Genomic DNA, 17,407 nt, shown 5'->3' on the forward strand with positions numbered 1-17,407 from the left:
GCAAAGGCCTGGTATGTCTTTCAGTAACTCTCTTGCCTCAGCCAGATTTGTGCTGGAGCAGCTTTGTTGTGATGCATTTGGTTACATGCAAGATTCCGGGTGTTGTGTTGCTGCCCTTACAAGCAGATCCTGTTTGAAAGTTAAATCTGTGTGTGTCTGTGTGCTGCGCAAGGCCTGGCCTATGCCTATATTGTTTCAGCTTGTCTTACTCAGTAACTTTTTTCTCGGTTGTTAATGGTGCTGGTTCTCACCTCAGATCATGTGAACATCGTCGTTGTCCCAGGAGACTAATACAATCAATTTATGATTCTGCTTTGATTTTGGTGTTTAAACAAATGGCTGCAGAAGGGACCCTGGGAAATGCATGCCCCTGACTCTGACTTCCACCCCTGGTAAGACGGACTGAGTCCCTCTCAGAGAGAGAGGTCACTGAGCACATGGTGTCAAACATGATCTGTTGGGAGTCATCATGGCTTCTGCAGAGGGAAATGCTGCCACACTGCCCTGTTCTGCCAGCATGTAGCATGTAGATAAAGAAGAGCTAGTGGAGATACTAAACTCAACTTTCAAAAAGCTTTTAGCAGTTTCCCTCACCAAACACCTCTGCACTGTTCTTTTACAAATTGAAATCTGGTAAAAAAAATAGTAATCAAAGGGCAAAGGATAACCAGGAATTTTCAGGATGGGGAGAGTTGGTGGTGTCATCTCAAATTACAGAGATTTGTGCTGGGATACATTCTGTTCAACATTGTCATTAGCGACCTGGAAAAGGGAGTGAACAGTTAAATCTCCAAGTTTGCCATTACTGTACTCTCCTGGATCGCCAAATATTGTGCCAGTGGTGGGGAAGTCCAGAATGACATCAGAAAAATGAATAAATTGTTGAAAAGCTGGCAAAAGAGCTCCCATGTAGATAAATGTAAATGTACAAAAATAATCTCAACTGTCTATGCAACGCTGAGTTCAGAACTGACAGGTACAACACAGGAGAGAGATTTTAGAGTCATCATTGACAGTTCTCTGAACTTATCAGCTCCATCAACTGTAACAGTCAAAAAAGCCAGCAAAGTGTTGGGCATCAGCAAGAATGTTGGTACAAGACAGAGGGTGTCGTTTTATCATTTTATAAAACTTCGGTGCACCCACATCTTGGTGTATAATTCTAATCTCCAATCTCAAAAAGGACATAGTCAACTTAGAAAACTGTCTTATAAGGAGAGACCAAATAGTCTTTGGTTTGGAGAGGAGAAGATGGGTCAAGGTGTGATCAGTGTGGGAGGGAAATTATCACAGTTTGCAAAACCATGAAGGCAGCAGATGAGCTGAACTTCTGTTCACCAGATCTCACAATGCTGGAACTGGAGGCACAGATCAAAAGACAGGAGAGTTGTTTTACAATAGGTTAAAGGAGGTATTTCCTTTTAAGACAAGTAGTAAACTACTGGAACTTGGTGCCATATGTGAATGTGGATGATAGTTAGACCACTGCTATCTTCTTACTAAAGTGAGAGATGACATACTATCTTTCCTATTAGTTCTGCTGGAGTGGGGTATTGATGGCATGGTATGATAGATGCAATGACAGCAGACAGACTGAGGCCATGATGTTCAGCTTTTAAATACAGTTTGTACCTCTTCTGTTAGGGAAGTCCCCTGCACTCCCACAGAGATATACCAGCTCTGTAACTGCCTCCTTCTTCACGATCTCCACAAACCAAACACAGGCCATCTTCTAGCTAATGAAATCTTAGGATTTGTGGCTGCCAGCAGCAGAAGGCTTATTGGCATTTCATCACTTTTTTTGTTAAATATAACATCAGGGTTTGAAGCTGTGGTTTTGCTCCCTCATGGAGTGCTTCTGGAGGCTCGATCATGGACTGGTTTGATAACGTCAGCAGTCTGGCAAATCTGCACCTTCTCTCTTGGATGTACATCTAATAATTTCTGTCTGGGAAGATATTTCCAAGTATATTGTGGGGAAAAAAGTGATTAAATATTGTCTGTTTTGGTTGCTTCCATGGAAGCAGTAAGAAACTGAGGAAAGATGCACATCATCTTCCATGGTAGAATTTTAAAGTATATCTCAAGGTCTGGAATGGGCAGGGGAGAGCGAGCTGTGAACTGTTACTGGGAACAGGACAAGTGTCCTTCATGGCTGATCACCCATCAGCTGGAAGGTTTTGTATCTCTTATTAATGATGGTTACTAGTAAATGCTGCTTCCAAGGAAGGCAGGATGCTTACCACCTGTGCTTGTGTTGGCATTGTTAACTGGTACATAAGTAACTGCGTCTCATGTTTCCTCATGCAGTTTTTTTTCACCTTTTATCACAGAGCTTTGTGGTATTGGTGTGCTCTTTAACCCCAATGACTTTTGGTCACAACAGTAACTCTTCCACTTTTTGTTTCCTTTGTGCTAAGCTAAGAGATGTCTTAGTGATGCTCACCTGCCCCAAAGAGTCCTACATGCTGTCACTTCCAAGTCGTGTTCCTGCATTATATTTTGTACAAAAACGTGTGGTCCGCCAGCATGGTAGCATGGGCCAGTTCAAACATGTTCCGCTTGCACAGCTCTGGCTTCATACCTGGGTCTGGATGCAATTCAAGTTGTTGGATTTAATTAGAAAGTTGTGTCTATTTTGGGGCCTACTTAATCGACTTAGCAATAGCCCTTGTACCCAGACCCTATCCTACTGTCAGCGTTGGTGCCTCCTGATAAATCTCAAAGTGCTTTTTTGGTCACTGGAGAGCAGTTAAAATTAATATTTGATAGGTTTCATTATGTCATGCCACTGGCTGCTCCTGCTACAGGTGCACTAACAAGAAAGTAAGTAAAACAAGGTGCAGCAAGTCATCTAGTATTAGCTGAGACTTCATGCCATACAGGGAGGAGTCCCACTACAGAAATTTATGTCAAGTGCATCTTTTCAAGTGCAGTTTATGCAGGTTTTGTTGCAGAATGTGTAAGAAATGGCCACTGCAAGCATTTCATCTAGTGTATATCTCTCTAAAAGCAGAAATGCTTTGGAGTGAAAGGAAGAGTTGCAGTAAGTTTTTCCAAGTGACACATTTGGCTGGGAACCAGGAGACAGCATCATTCCTTGCTGCTCACCTGCCCTGCAGTGTCAGCTGGACCATGCACCCTCACTTCTCTGAGTAGAGCTGCTCCATCTGTAAAATGAGGGCACTGCAAAGCAAATAAAATCTGTGGGTGAAGGGACTCATGGGTGTTGCGTGTTCCACGCTACAGTTAAAGTAATACAGGTAATCGTACTGTAAGACAACTTGTGCATCTAGAAATGATCTCTCTGTCATTCACACCTACTTCACCCCTCATAAAGGTATCAAATACTCTGTTAATGTCATTTTTAATGATCATCTACATGGGCAAAAATCTGTGTCGCATAATTCTTTCTTTGTCAGAATATGGGTCACCTAGCCAGTGAAGTTGATAACACTATGAAAAAAAGAGCAGTTTTGTCCTCTCAGGGTTGGGTTGTTAATGGTTTTGTTTGGTTTTGTGTTGGTTGGGTTTTTTTGTGGGTTTTGTTGTTTGTTTGTTTGTTTCTTAAAAAAAATAGCAGAGCTGTAATCATATTTGGGATGATCTCAATGATCTCCAATAGCCAGAAGCTGGTCTACAGAAAGAGATGACTTTTTGCATACCTCTTGCACACTGAGTCTGCCTTAATCACCTCCTCCAGCTAAGAGATTTAAAGGTGGTCTCCTGTCTTAGGAAAATAGATATGTCAGAATACCTCAACTTTCTTCTCCCCCTTGGTGGTGGGCTGGGAGGTCTGAGCTCCAGCTGACACTGCAGACACCGCTCTGTTATTGCTTTACATCAAAATAAGGAAAAGAGTTGCAGCTTTTGATACCTGTCATCCTTGATACTAGTTTGGGGCATAATAGCCTGTTATGAACAACTGAAAATAAATATTTCATAGTTACTTTCTTCAACATTTTATTTGTGGGAGTAGGTTTCTGGAATGTTAAGAAAAATGGGATCATGGCTCAAGATTTATTTTTTAACATTAATTTTTAAGTTAGCACCTGTGGGACACGGTGCAAGCTGTTTGCAGAGCAGAAATCACAATTCCCAGCCAGCAATCCATTACTTTGTATCAAGTCTTCCTATTTTCCAGTAACTGTGAAAAGTTTAATGTTGAATCTTGTTACAGTAGTTTGCAAAAGTGACTGTTCTCTAGAAAACTTATGTTCTGCATTTTTCAAGCTTTTCAGCTTTATTCTGGCAAATATAAGCATTTTATTTACAACATTCTCCTAATATATAACACAATAGTTGCTTTAAGGGTTTTGGGGCTTGGTGTTAGTCTGCTTGTCACAAAGTTCTGTAGACAGGCTATAATAAGTTAAATTGTGAAGTTTTAGCAGTTATGGGCCATATTGAATCTTTTTTGTCCTAGTGTGTAAAGGCCAGAGGAAATCTCTGTTGCTGTAGCCAAAGAAACACAAAATTTGTTTTCAGTAATTCTGCTACAGAGATAACATACCAGATAGGTAATACAGAAGAGAAGACATTTTATGATTGTGTTTCCTGTTAAATTACTTGCAAAAATATATTAAGTTCAGTTACATGACAGGAAAAATGGTTCCTACTAGTTTCTATGTGACTCTCACTGATCTGTACTGGAGAGGCTGCCTAGACAGACAGACAGCTACGTGCAGGGCTTTCTGCAGGTTCCTTGGCCTGCAGGTGTTAATCTTTTGACAATTTCTGCTTGTGTGAGTTTCTGATTGAGGACTTGAAACCCCTGCTTTGATTTTCAGAGGAAACAAACCCATAAAAATAGAATCAGATTTCATCTTTCTTGAGTGCATATATAGTACCAAGTAGCTTCAAAATTTCTACTTGTTGTCATTCACATCCATTTTGTGTCCAAGTATCTCGGTCTAACCACACCACATCTAAATCAAGAGTGAGAAAAAAGGGGCAATGGAAGGGACATGGCAGTTGCGCATCCCCTGAGAGCCTAATATTGATCTGCACTGGTCAGGTTGCTCTGCACAACGTAAAGCAGAGGAAAAGGTTCTCTGTCTTGCACCGGGAGCCCATAGACTTCAGGAGTTACTTGTCCATTCAGAGATAGCCTGCTGCCCTTGGTGAAGTCTGGTGTATGGTATTAGAGGGAAGAAAATATAGTGAAACTGATGCCCTTTTTCCGCCCTTTTTCCTTTTTTTTAGTATTCTTTATTGTTCTTTTCTATTTCTTTTCTATTTTCTTTTATATTCTTTATTTTTCTTTTCTATTTTCTTTTTTCTTTTATATACTCTATTTTTCTTCTTTTTTTTTTTTTCTTTTTTCCTTTTTTTTTTTTTTTTTTTTTTTAAACATTGACAATATCCATTGTCAAGACTTCTTCCAGGAAAGGACAAAGAAATGTAATGGAATCATTTTATGAAGTGAGACCCTAGAAAATATACTTTGGAATAGGTCCTTTCAGGGAAAGGGGGCTGTACCAAGTGAAGATCCTGCCCTACACAAGCCATGTCCAGGCAGCTAGTGCGATACCCAGGTCATTCACGATGCCTTCTTTCCTAGCAGAGTTGCATCCTGACGGACTACAAGGGAAAGCAATTTCCGGTCCTGTGTGATCTCTTTTAGAGAATACTCTGTCTGCAAAAATATTGGAAGGTTTATGGAAATGACAGTGGATGCAACCAAATAGTTAGTGCATGCGCAATAAAGCAGTGATTGCAGGTACCAAGGAAAATTAGGCTCTCTATAACTCCTGTAACTCTTTGCAAAGGTAGATAATTCCAACTGTTGTCCTCGACCAAATCGGTGCCACTGAGTATTTGTCCAGCTGGCTGCTGCCTTAAACCCCAGTGCTGGCTTCATTCCAATGGGGAAGTGATTTCCATAAGCATATAATTTATAAAGTGCTTTGGAATCCTTCAGGATGAAAGATGCTAGGTAAATGTCATGCACTGTAATACATTCAAGACATTAATAACATTTTTTTCTGTTACTTCACCTATCAGATAAACTGAGGACAGAGAGCATGTTATGCATTTTTGGGCCAAGTCAACTGGGGGGCTGGGGGGCTGGAAGTATATGTTTTCCCAGACCTAAGCAACAAGCTTTGTACTTTGGTGTTATGTACAAGGCGAGACAGCAGCTAACTCCATCCCCTGGAATCTGTAGTTCAGGGGAGTTTTAGTCCCCCCAGCCACTCATCTGGCCAGTACAAATGCTGCCATCGGCTGCATGTCTTCGAAGGAGGCAAAGTCGTGTTTTAAGAAAGGAGCCGCACATTCTTCGCAGCGTGTCCTGTGCCCCAGCAGCCTGCATTGCTTGTTAGGGCTCCTGCAGAGGCAGCAGCCCTGAGCAGGAGCCCCTTATCAGCACAGAGCTTGTCCTTTGGGAAACTTGGCCCTTGAGTTGCTGGTAATTTTACTGTAAACCTCACCAAAGTGAAGAATGAAGGATTGAAGGATTCTAGGTGAAGAAAATCTTTGCAGGTGTATAACCTTATTTATACTTAGGCAGACTTCACTGGGCTTCTTGTCAGCTCTTACAGCATTTTTTAAAATTTTAGCTGTCTGCAGGATACTCTGAGAACCCCCTTCTGTTGGGGTTTGAGTTTGATTTTGGTTAGTGGTTTGTTTTGGCTTTTTTTCTGGCTCAAAAGGGTAAGTGTATAGACACACCAGAAAAATAAAACCATAGTCATGAAGGGGCGTGGTTTCTCTGTTTTTCAGTGTTTAGGATTTACTTTAACCTCAAGAGAAGGTTGCCTGGAACTTTGAGTTTGGAGTGAAAGTGTTGGTCGACTTTAGTTCTCTGCAGCCTGCCTCCCTAGCTGTGGTATTGCTCTGCAGAACATCAGACATTGGAGAGCAATGGTGACCTGTGTTGTTTTAATCTCAGACTAAACGGTTCTTTTGTTTTGTTTTGTTTTAAAAATGAGCTCTTAACTTCTGTAAGCTTCATTCTTCTCCAGAGCTTTGCAGAAATAAAATATATCAAGGAGGAGGCATAATATGACAAAAGTAGTGGTTTTATTGAAAGAGAGCTTTGTGGTATTTTGCTTTTGAAATGTGTTTAACACAGAGTTTAAGGATTGGCAATTTGTTTAAAGAAATGGGTAAAATATTTAAAACCGCCACTTTATTTAAACTATTGTGCCTCCTTCAGTAAACATTCAGTACATGACTGAACCCTGTATGAACTTGTGCTTGTTGCTGGTTAAATAGATTCTGAGCTTAAATGAAAAGGGGCTGCTATTGAGAACAGGACAAAAAAGTTGCATATGCATTTTTTTTGTTTGCCCACACACAAGCTCTTACCCCCCAAAATACTGCCTTCACAGGAGCTTTTATTAAAACACCGTTTTCTTTTTTTTTCCTAGGCCTCAAAGTACTAAACTGAAAGCAAGCTGTTAACAGAAATGAGTAATTATTGAAGCTCTAACAGGCAGCTTTCATTGAAGTTGATTACAGCAGCCATATAATCACTTTTACGGATGCTGTAATCACAGTAGCAGGGAATGCTTGGCTTGGTTCTTATTGTTTTCACTCAGGGTGGAGGTAGGGGGCCTGCAAGAAACTCGTTTTACCACCTCGGTACAATTTCTGCTGTAAAGGAAATCTACACAGCACTGAATGAAGCAGAGAATCATTTATTCTTTCTTTATTAGCATTTTCTCCTCCCTCACATGAGAGTCTGTTGGAGTCAGGAAATTGCTGTTATTCAATATGCAAGCCAGAGGTTGTAATGACCATTTGGGAGGGTATGACCAACAATTACAGCCCTTAATGAATAGGAGTAATCTAGTTGAGACTAAACACTAGTAGCAACTCTGGTGCTGTCTCTGGTTAAATTAAAAGAACAGCAATGCAAAGGAAGTTAACAAGAATTAATTAGTTAGATCGAACTGAAAACCTACTCATTAGTGATGTTATAGGCAAAGTAAAAGCCTATCTTCAGTGCAATTAGGTAGACAAATGAATTGTACAACTGACTGATTCACACCTGCTAACAGCTAAGGGCTATAGCTGATGTGTATGGGATCCACTTTTTACAGTTCATGCATACTTGCATAGTTTAATGGATCTTGCATTCCGGAATTAGCCTTCATTCCTTCACATTTCATTTGTGTATTTGATCCAAACATTAAAGTGTTGCTTACAGATTCTGACGCGATGCGGCTGTCTACAAGACGGCTTTTAGAGAGGTCCGTTGAATTGTAACGTCTGCTTAAACTGCACTGCCATGCAGAAGGGGTCTCAGTTTGCAGGTTTTTCGTGTTAGGTTTGGTGTTTTTTTTGGTTTTTGTGTTGAAAGTTAATAGATCTTCAGAGAAAGATTGTGTCATCAGTTAAAAAATAATCCCAGAATTCATGATTTTGAAACTTTGATGATGAAAAGAATTGGGAAGCAAAGGAAAAAGGCAAAATTCTCCAAGCTGTGGAGTAGACGTTAGGCACCTGCAGGTCTCACTGTCATCAGAGGATCCTGTATTTGCATAGTAGTCTTAAGGATTCATTAAATACAACCATGACTGCAGTGATCAGAAGAGCACAAGGAGTTTTTTCCTCTCCTCACCCTGCATTTCCTTTTCCTGCTGGTGACATTAGTCCTAGATTTAGGGAATGATCACGTAGGAACTGGGGAGCAGAACCAGGCTGCAGCGTCTGGCAAACCCTTCCTGTTCCTGCTGCCAGGCGGGCTGGGAGTCAGGGGGACACAGGGGTTAATTTGTACACTGTGCTTTTCAGGTGCCAAACTGAGAAGCAACGCAGTGTACACTGACTCCTCTTTCTGCTGGTATAGTCTTCATTCTAGGATCTTATCTTGGAATTTTCTACTTTATTAGTATTTCACAAGGACCTGCAAGTCTCTAATGCTCTGTGAGGCTGCAACAATTTCCAGTTCAATTCTGTGTTTACTTCATTGCCATGTACTCATGTTGTGGACTTAACTCTTTTGTCCCTGTTTTGACACATAGTTTTGGTCTAAGGTTATTTTAGTTGTGAGCAAGATTGCTCAAAAGCAAAACAGACATGGTGGGAAGTGCATCTGAACCTCAGGGTTTTTTTTTTTTGAACAGAGACTCTTCTTTTTAATACATCACGGTTTATTTTATTTATTTATTTTTAACTGTCTATCTTAAGGAGAAAATTCCCATAAAGTGAGAGAGTTTGCACTGTAGAATATATAGCTGCTCTGCCTTGGCCAGTTTCAGACTCTTGTTTTCGTTTTAAAGGGGAGGTTTGAATATAAAGTACTTGATTTAAAGATTTTTTTATTAGATCCTAACAAATGACATCTCTTATTTACACACGAGAGACTGAGTCCCTAAAAAGCTGCCTGGGTATGTAAATCTACCAGTCAGATATACAGATAAAATGGATTTTTTGGACTGAAATCCCAAGTAAATGTACCTATTACAACAGAAAGACCCCTCTGAGTCCTTTAAAAGCTTTTTTGGTGTATGGCTTCAATGTATGTTTATGAGGTTTTTTTAAACAAATAGAGCCAAATCCAGGTTTAGTATAATTCTTTATACATATATATATATATATATATGTCACCCTAGCTTTCACCGAAAATTAGGGATAGATGCACTACCCTTGTGCTTAGGGGAACTGCATTGATAGAGGTCACTGTTGCTTTCCCATAACTATTGCCACAGCAGGAGCAGAAGTTGCCTCCACTAGAAAGAGGCATTTGAAGATGTCTACGCTGAAGTGAAACATTTGCTCTGGCTTTTGACTCCAGGCTCTGGCTTGTGGGTGGCTGAGACTTGGCACAGGGCTGCATCTCTGGGTGAATCTCACCTTCCAGCAGCGAAGGGACCAGGGCAGCCAAGTCACGAGGAACTGCAGGAGCCCAAGGGCTCCTTCAGTGCCTTGTGGGTGCAGCCAAGCCGAGCAAGGGATGCGAGAAAAGCTGTGCTGAAGTTGCATGAGAGCAGTTGAACCCAGTATGTTCCTTATGTTGGGACAAGGCTGTAGTCATTTTGAAGTGGCCAAATGGATTTTTATCAAGGTTTGTTTTTAATAAAGTTATTTCCTTGCTGACAGGCAGGTTTTAACCTTCTGGAAAGAGGGGTTTGTAATAGAAATGTTGACACAACCTCCCTCTAGGGGTGCAGTTGCATTGCTGCAATAATAGTGTGTGGGCAATACAGTAATAGGGCACTGACCCATAACTGACAAGAAGCAAGGCTCCAACTGCATTATAAAGGTTATTCTCTTATTTGTGAAAATGAAGTGTATTTTTTTGCACTACTCCCCGAGTTTTCTGTTCTCTCCTTCCTCTCCGACCCCCACCCCAAATCCAAACACTTTATATTTTTAATTCACTAGAGTGTTGAAATTTTTAAGGTTATTTAAAAAAAAAAACACACACAAAAACTTAAATACAGGGATTAACCCTGGCTCTTACACCAGCTAATCTGTGTTCAGCACAGGGCACAAAAGAAAATAAAAAGGAAAGCCATTTTTACAGTTTCTAGGGGGCCACCAGAGAGTATCTGGGGTAGTCTAAAAGTTGCTCTGAACTACACCCATCTGCAGCGGTGCTAATGGAGCATGCTGTGAGCCAGATGCAAAGAGAAAATTACTCCGAATCTCTTCTGTGTCCACCCAATCTCTATTGTCATCTTCAATAGCACACGGTAGGCCTGAAGCTATGAAAAGTGTGAGCATTTGTAACTAAAAACCATTTGAACTTTGTCTGTACAGCCTCTCCCAAGAAGAGTCACCTTCAGTGATTCTCTCGCCTTATAGCCATATTCCTTCAAACGTTTAGGAAGGAGCACTGCACACAGCAGAGACCAAATGGAGGGCTGTGCTGCAGTCTGCCTGCGTGGCACCAGCAAGGTGTGCCTTCTAGTATCGGGGAAGAGTAACCACAGTAGTTGATGTCATGAGACTGATTAAAACTAACTGCTCTGCCTGTGAGGTAGAACATTAATTGAAAATGTGCGATTTGTACAATAGGCGGTAGTTAATTATCTTCTTCTTTGAACTGCTTGGTGTTTGGGATGGCTCTGCCTATGGGGACCAGAGACATGAAACAAAGACGCAAGGCAGTTTGGATGGGTAGTTGATACCATTTAAATGAGTAGGAGCTGTTTTTAAGAGTCTGTTTAATTCGTAATGTAATTTTAGATCTAGTTTATAGTAATACTAGTTGAGGTGCAATTGCCCTATAATAAGGGTCGTTGTCAGTATGTTACACAAGATGGCCACCTTCGTTTATGCTAAGCATTGGTATTAAAGCCTGTTATTTGGTCTGTGAAAAAGTTCTTATTAAGCGAGCCAAGGAAAAATAATTTTCACTTTGTCGTGCTGTAGGCACTTAGAGCCAAAGATAAGCATTTCTGACTTAACCCAGTAGAGAGCAATGGTGTGCATACACACCAGACACATAGTGATAACATTAACATTTAATACACAGAGCCTTGGTTACTTCATTTGTGGGGCCTGAGGTTTTTCATTTTCCCCTGTTTCATTTTGAGTATAACACGTAGTTTGCAGGCACAAACACATACACACCAATGCATACAAATTTAGTAAAATGCTTTGTTTATTGGAATTCATAACCCAATTGTTCTCTATTTTTATTTGTCAATGATAACCACATGATTGCTGCTGAGTAAAATATAAAATATCCAATAAACTTTGTCATCATTAGATTCCAAGGATAAAAGCACAAATATTTGACTTAAACATTTATTTACTTTCTAATTCTATGGTAATTTTTAATGTATATCTCACTAACTGTATCTGCCTACACAATGAGTAAAGTGTTCATCCATTGTTATCATTGTTAAGATCAGCACACAGTTAATCAATCACAGAAAATTGGTTTATATCGTATGCAAAAGATTATTAATGCCTTATTGTGTAAAAGCTTACCTAAGCTGATGTTCTCAAAACTGAAACATTTAATCACATTTGTCATATTTTGGGGTTTTTGCTGAATATACAAGACTGTGTAACACTAATTAAACCAGTGTGCAACAAAGAACACACTGGGAATATACTGATGAAGAAGACAAATGCACAGAGAGTGACTTCAGTGGAAATGATCTAAACAGTGATTATTATTTTTTTTTTTTTTTATAAAGGAAGAAAGATCAGTCTAAAGCGGAACCTCTGTATCTGGGATCCTCAGAATTTCTTAGTAGTTTGAAGTCTATGTTGGACTCAAAACTGAACAGGAACTACTAGTGTGCATCCAAAATCCCCTGAGATTTTGGTCCATGGTAATGGTTTTCACATGAAACAGCTGGTCTAAGGTACTCAAACACCACAGTGATGAGTAATGTGTGAGCATGTGGGAAACCTGATGAGTCTCATGAAATTTCTATTATAAAGGAAATCTTGGAATGGCAACCTATGAGCACTGTTATGTCTGCAACTGAGTTCTGCTCCTGCTTCACCCTCAGATCCAACCTGACAGGAGGACTGTGCTGTGCCAGTCCTGTTGCTCAGCCTCAGGAGTGGGTACAGCAGTCACCTCACACACTCTTCCCTGCCCTCATATGGAAGGCCGTGCTGCTTGCTGTCTGTTGTGTTGCACCTTGGTGTTTGGTTTCCTGGGCTGGGTGATGCTCAGTACAAAGCCAAGTCAAGCTGAGTATGTGTTGCTGCTGGGGAAGGAGAATCAGAAAAAAGCCAGAGGTGATTCTTCCAGCTCCTTGTGTTGAGTTGCATACAAAGTTTCAAGGGTTTATTGACTCCTTGGATGTTTCTATATTTGTTTTAATCTACAGCTGGCTGATATGGGGAGACTCGGTTGCTGGTCTCTTATCCCCGAGGTGCCTGTTGCTGTTCAATGAGTGTCTCTGAGCTGCCCATTTGTAGAGGAGCAGGAGCCAGGGCTCACAGTGGAGCACTCTGATGCCAGGCTGCACAGCATGGCTGGTTTTGTGTGGTGCCTGGGACAGGGTTATCAGTGGCAAAACAGCACCAGTGCTGAGCAGCAAGGTCCTGCTTGCTGCTCACCCTGCCTCTGCAGAGCCCTGGAGAGCTGAGCCTGCTGCTGGCCCTGCCACACACTGAGTTCCAGGCGGTGGGGAGGCAGCAGCTGCTAGCGGGGACAGGGGAGATGGAGGGAGATGGCTGTGAAGTAAATCACCAAACCCACCTTCCTTGCACAGGTGGCACAATGGGCCTCAGCCCGGAGCAGAACTCTCCCTCCCAAGCACCACTGGCCAGCAGCTCGAATCGCTCAGCCCCTCATCCACTGAGTGGGAAACTGTGACAGGTCTGGCAGCAGGGGCTTGGCACAGACACGAGGGGAGCTGCGTTCAGACAGCCAGCATTGCCCTCACTCCTCAGCCGCTCACCCTCGCTCTGGCTGGTGTTAGACCTCTCTTCCTTTCCACCTGCACTTCCTCTCTTCACAGCATTTTGGTAACTTGCTAGATAAGTAGTAAGTCAAGGCTCTTGGACAGAAAAAATTGAATCACTGGCTTTTTATTTCCACAGCCATTTGAGGCCTTTGTGACAGTACTCATTCCCAGCCCTGCAGTCTCCTTCACTGCTGGTACGGGTGTTGGTGTGCTGATCAGGGGAATGGTGCCAGCTAAAACTCTCCCAGGAAGAGCGAGTGCTTATTTTTAATGTAGAGTCATGGCTGTGCAGGAAAAAAGATTCAGAAATAAGACTCAACAGCGAGCAGATGAGTGGTAGCTTAACACTTTGTGCAGCGATGGCATTGGTAGGCTACTCTCTTCAAACAGAACATGCTGTAGCGTCACCGAATGCAGAGTTACCTAGGAATGAGTGATGCCATCTGTGTGTATGGAAAGGGAAACTGTGCTCAGGAAAACACCAGTTTAGGGAAAGTTTAGGCACTGAACCTGACCTCAAGGTGTTCAAACTGGCTTCTGCGGTCTTATGGTAAAAATAAAAGAGCAATGAGCAATACGGGGCAGATTTTAAATTTGTGCTCATTATTATGAGGCTACCCTGGGAATCTCTGTTCAGCTTTTGTGTTCCTGTTTTAATAAGGAGGTTAAGTGCAAAAATAACACTACAAGTTAATTAAAGACTGGATAAAATGTTTTACAGTGAGTGGGGCTTCAGAAAGGTGGTTGAGAGATAACAGTGTAATGTATGTTCCAGGAAAAAAAAAAAAAGCTAGGTGTTATACTGTATAAGCAAGTAGAGTAGGGCATGACAAGGACCGGGAGTTTCCCAGACAAAGCACGGCAGTCTAATTACAAATAAGGCCCATACTTTTAATGATTGAAGTGATTAACCACTGGGAGAGGCCACAACAGAAAGGATTAGACTCTGTAACCCTTGATTTCTTTTGCAGAAAACATCCAACACCTGGCAAGTAGTGCAGTTAGCATGCAGTTCCCGCATGCCCACCTTGATGAGAGGGTCTGACATCTCCCTCTTTCGTTTACCTGTTCACAATTTCCCAAGCTGTTGATGGGAAGCAGTGTAACACAGCAGAAGAGTGCTGTTACTAAAAGTTCTTGCGAGTTTTACTGGTCTTAACTCCATGCAATTCTGGCAGTTAACAGCTCTGAAGGACTGAAAGGATCATTGCCTGTAAGGTTTCTGGTTAAAGGAACTTTAATTTCCACATTTTGTTTCTTTGCAACGGGGACTTGCAATTTTATCCGCATGAAAATAGGAAAATCTTACAGATTTTAATAATCCACCGATTGTCTGTGGAAACAAAACCTACTGTGGAGTTACTACCCTGCAAGATGAAGTGCCTGTTCTTTCTTTTATCAGTAGTTAATGCAATTATTAAAATGTTACATCAAAATTATAATAAACATTGCCTGGGAAAAGTCACATAACTTCAGTGTGAGAATGGCCCTCTTTTGGGTTTTGTTATGAGCATTTGGCTTTGCAAATAATTTTCTAATTTTTTTTTTTTATCCCTTGGAACTGTCTGTGGGAGGTTTAGTTTGTTTTTTCTTCTCTGCTCTTCTGTTCCAAGTTGACATTTTTGCCACTCTTCTCTGGTGTGGTATATTAGCTCCACTTCCCACTGCTCCAATGTGTTTTGCTTGGGATAGACATGCATATTTAATAACTAGGAGAAGGATTCTTTCTAGATGCCATAGAATTGGATTATCATCCCATTAGGCATGAGGCCTCGTAACCAGGGACACTTAACTTTTGACCTTTGTGAGAAAGATCATTTAATTTAACTGCTCTTTGTATACAGCTGAACCAGGTGAATCTGGGAAATTCTCAACTCAGTTTTATGTTTGTTTAACAAATCAGGAAGGGCTTTTAGCTGGAACAGCTGTGATTTTCATCTCTTTTGATACTATCCTAATACATCCTCAAATCCTTGCCTAAGATTTCTGTCCCGTATATGGGAAGAATTGCAAGGAGATAGAAAGATAGATTAGATAGATTATCCTCAACTATATGATATGCCTAGAAGTTTATCAAAGCTCTGTAATGACCATATAAACCTAGATGATAACACAGATTTGGCTGTGGCTCAATCCTTAAATTTAAAATGAAAATGTCATTTGAAACCCAAATGAAAGAACACATTTAGCTACACTTCAACAGTACACAGCAGGTTTGGGGCTTATGTGGGTGGTATGTGAGAGTCTGAGAGCTCCCTGTCTGTACAGCGCATGGACAGCAGGCAGCCCCAGCCCGCTGAGCCTGGCTGGGTACAGGCAGCATGGACAGGCACACACTGCTCAGCCAGGCATGTCAGTGGCCTTCGGACTTCCTGAAACATGTCAGTGATTGCCCACTAAAGCCTACAGGTTAGCTGACAAATTGCAAAATTTTGTTAACAGCAATTATTTGAATCGTTACTCAAAAGCAGCTAAGGACATGGCTAGGTTCATTTACCAGTTCCAAATTTCCTCTTGGGGTATAGGAAAGAAAAGGAAAGAGACAAAGTGATGAGCATATTTATTTCTACTGTCTTGGTATGCTTGTTTGCAGGTTTTCTGAAAGTGCGAAGAGTTTTCTCAATGTCTTAAGCATGAGCTTGTCTTTAATAAACCATTTACACCATTGTGGACAGCAATGTGGTCTGAAATCCCATATATTTAATGTAAAAATGTGTGTAGATCTTCGTAGAAGCAGGAACATTTCTTTGGAGTTTCCTTCAACTATTTAAAATGCATTAAATGCATCATGTATCTCAATGGAAGACACATCCCTGAATTATTTACATCTCTTTCCTAATGAGGAAATTTGGCTTGCTTTTCTGACTACGTGCTGTAGCTTTCTGGTGGTATGCTGTTTCATCCAGTAAAGTACCTAGGTACATTTTCTCAGGGCTACCTAGTATAATTCATAGCTTTACTTTTACACACACATCTGAACGCTTAGTAAATGACAAATGCAATTCATATGGCCTGTTTAATTCTTTTGGCTCTTACAAAATCTGTATGATAGATAATTATTTGTCCATTCTGCTTCTATCTTAGAAACTATTAAAAATGTTCTGCAAGATTTTCCAAGGGAGAGTGTCCTTATTCATGGATATGAAACTTGATTTAAAAGCTGGATCAGACAGTGGAAGCCATGTTATAAGTGGCTAAAAAAGGAAGTTATCCGTCTTTTTAAAATGGCTTTAGAAAACATTTACTTACAATATTTCAAATTTTTTCTATGTGAATAATTACAATGTGAATGATTATCTCTTTTTTTTCATTTCCATAGACACTTCACTTCATGGTTACAACCATTGTTAAACATTTTCATTCTGGCTTTTGAGAACCCAGCAAAAAATGGGTAAAGATTTTACCATTCATCCAGCATGTAGCTTCCAGTCCAAGGCATTATTAAATGTTGTTCAAGTGTTTTCAGGTGTGGTGAATTCGACTGAAATTAATCCCTGGAGAATAATTTGTCTAATGGACTAAAAGCTGGTGGCAAAATATTGTTTTGTTTCTCTGGTATGTGCATTTTGTTTGATTTATTTCCTAAATACTGAAAACTCAAATCCAGAGATTTTGGAAATCACTTACTTATAACAAACAAAACCGAGTTTCAGTCTTTTATAACAATATCTCTCATGGTGCTACAGGACATAGTAACTTAATAGGTAAGCCAATAAAAATATTGAGCTTCTAACTGTGTAGCTTTCTCTTATTTCAAACACAAACTAAACATTATGTCCTTGATGCTACGTTTATCTAACTTTTGGCAAACATGTGTCTTTGCAGGCTTTTAGCATGTGTTGGTAGAGAAATATAAATTTAGCTTACAAGAGGCATGTGGTGGTCTGCACGTGTACACAGTCTTTCTGCTGTTCTCACCAGGACCACCACAGCCTTAACCAAAAAGAAACACGCTATATAAAATCTGCCCTGCGTAATGGCAAGGATATAAACAAAAGGAACAAACGGCCTTATTTTAGCAGTAGAAGATGTATGAAAAAATTTAGCTGTGATCATTTTATCTAGACTCA

This window comes from Streptopelia decaocto (genome assembly GCF_964273445.1).
Source record: "Streptopelia decaocto genome assembly, chromosome: 5".
NCBI lineage: Eukaryota > Metazoa > Chordata > Aves > Columbiformes > Columbidae > Streptopelia > Streptopelia decaocto.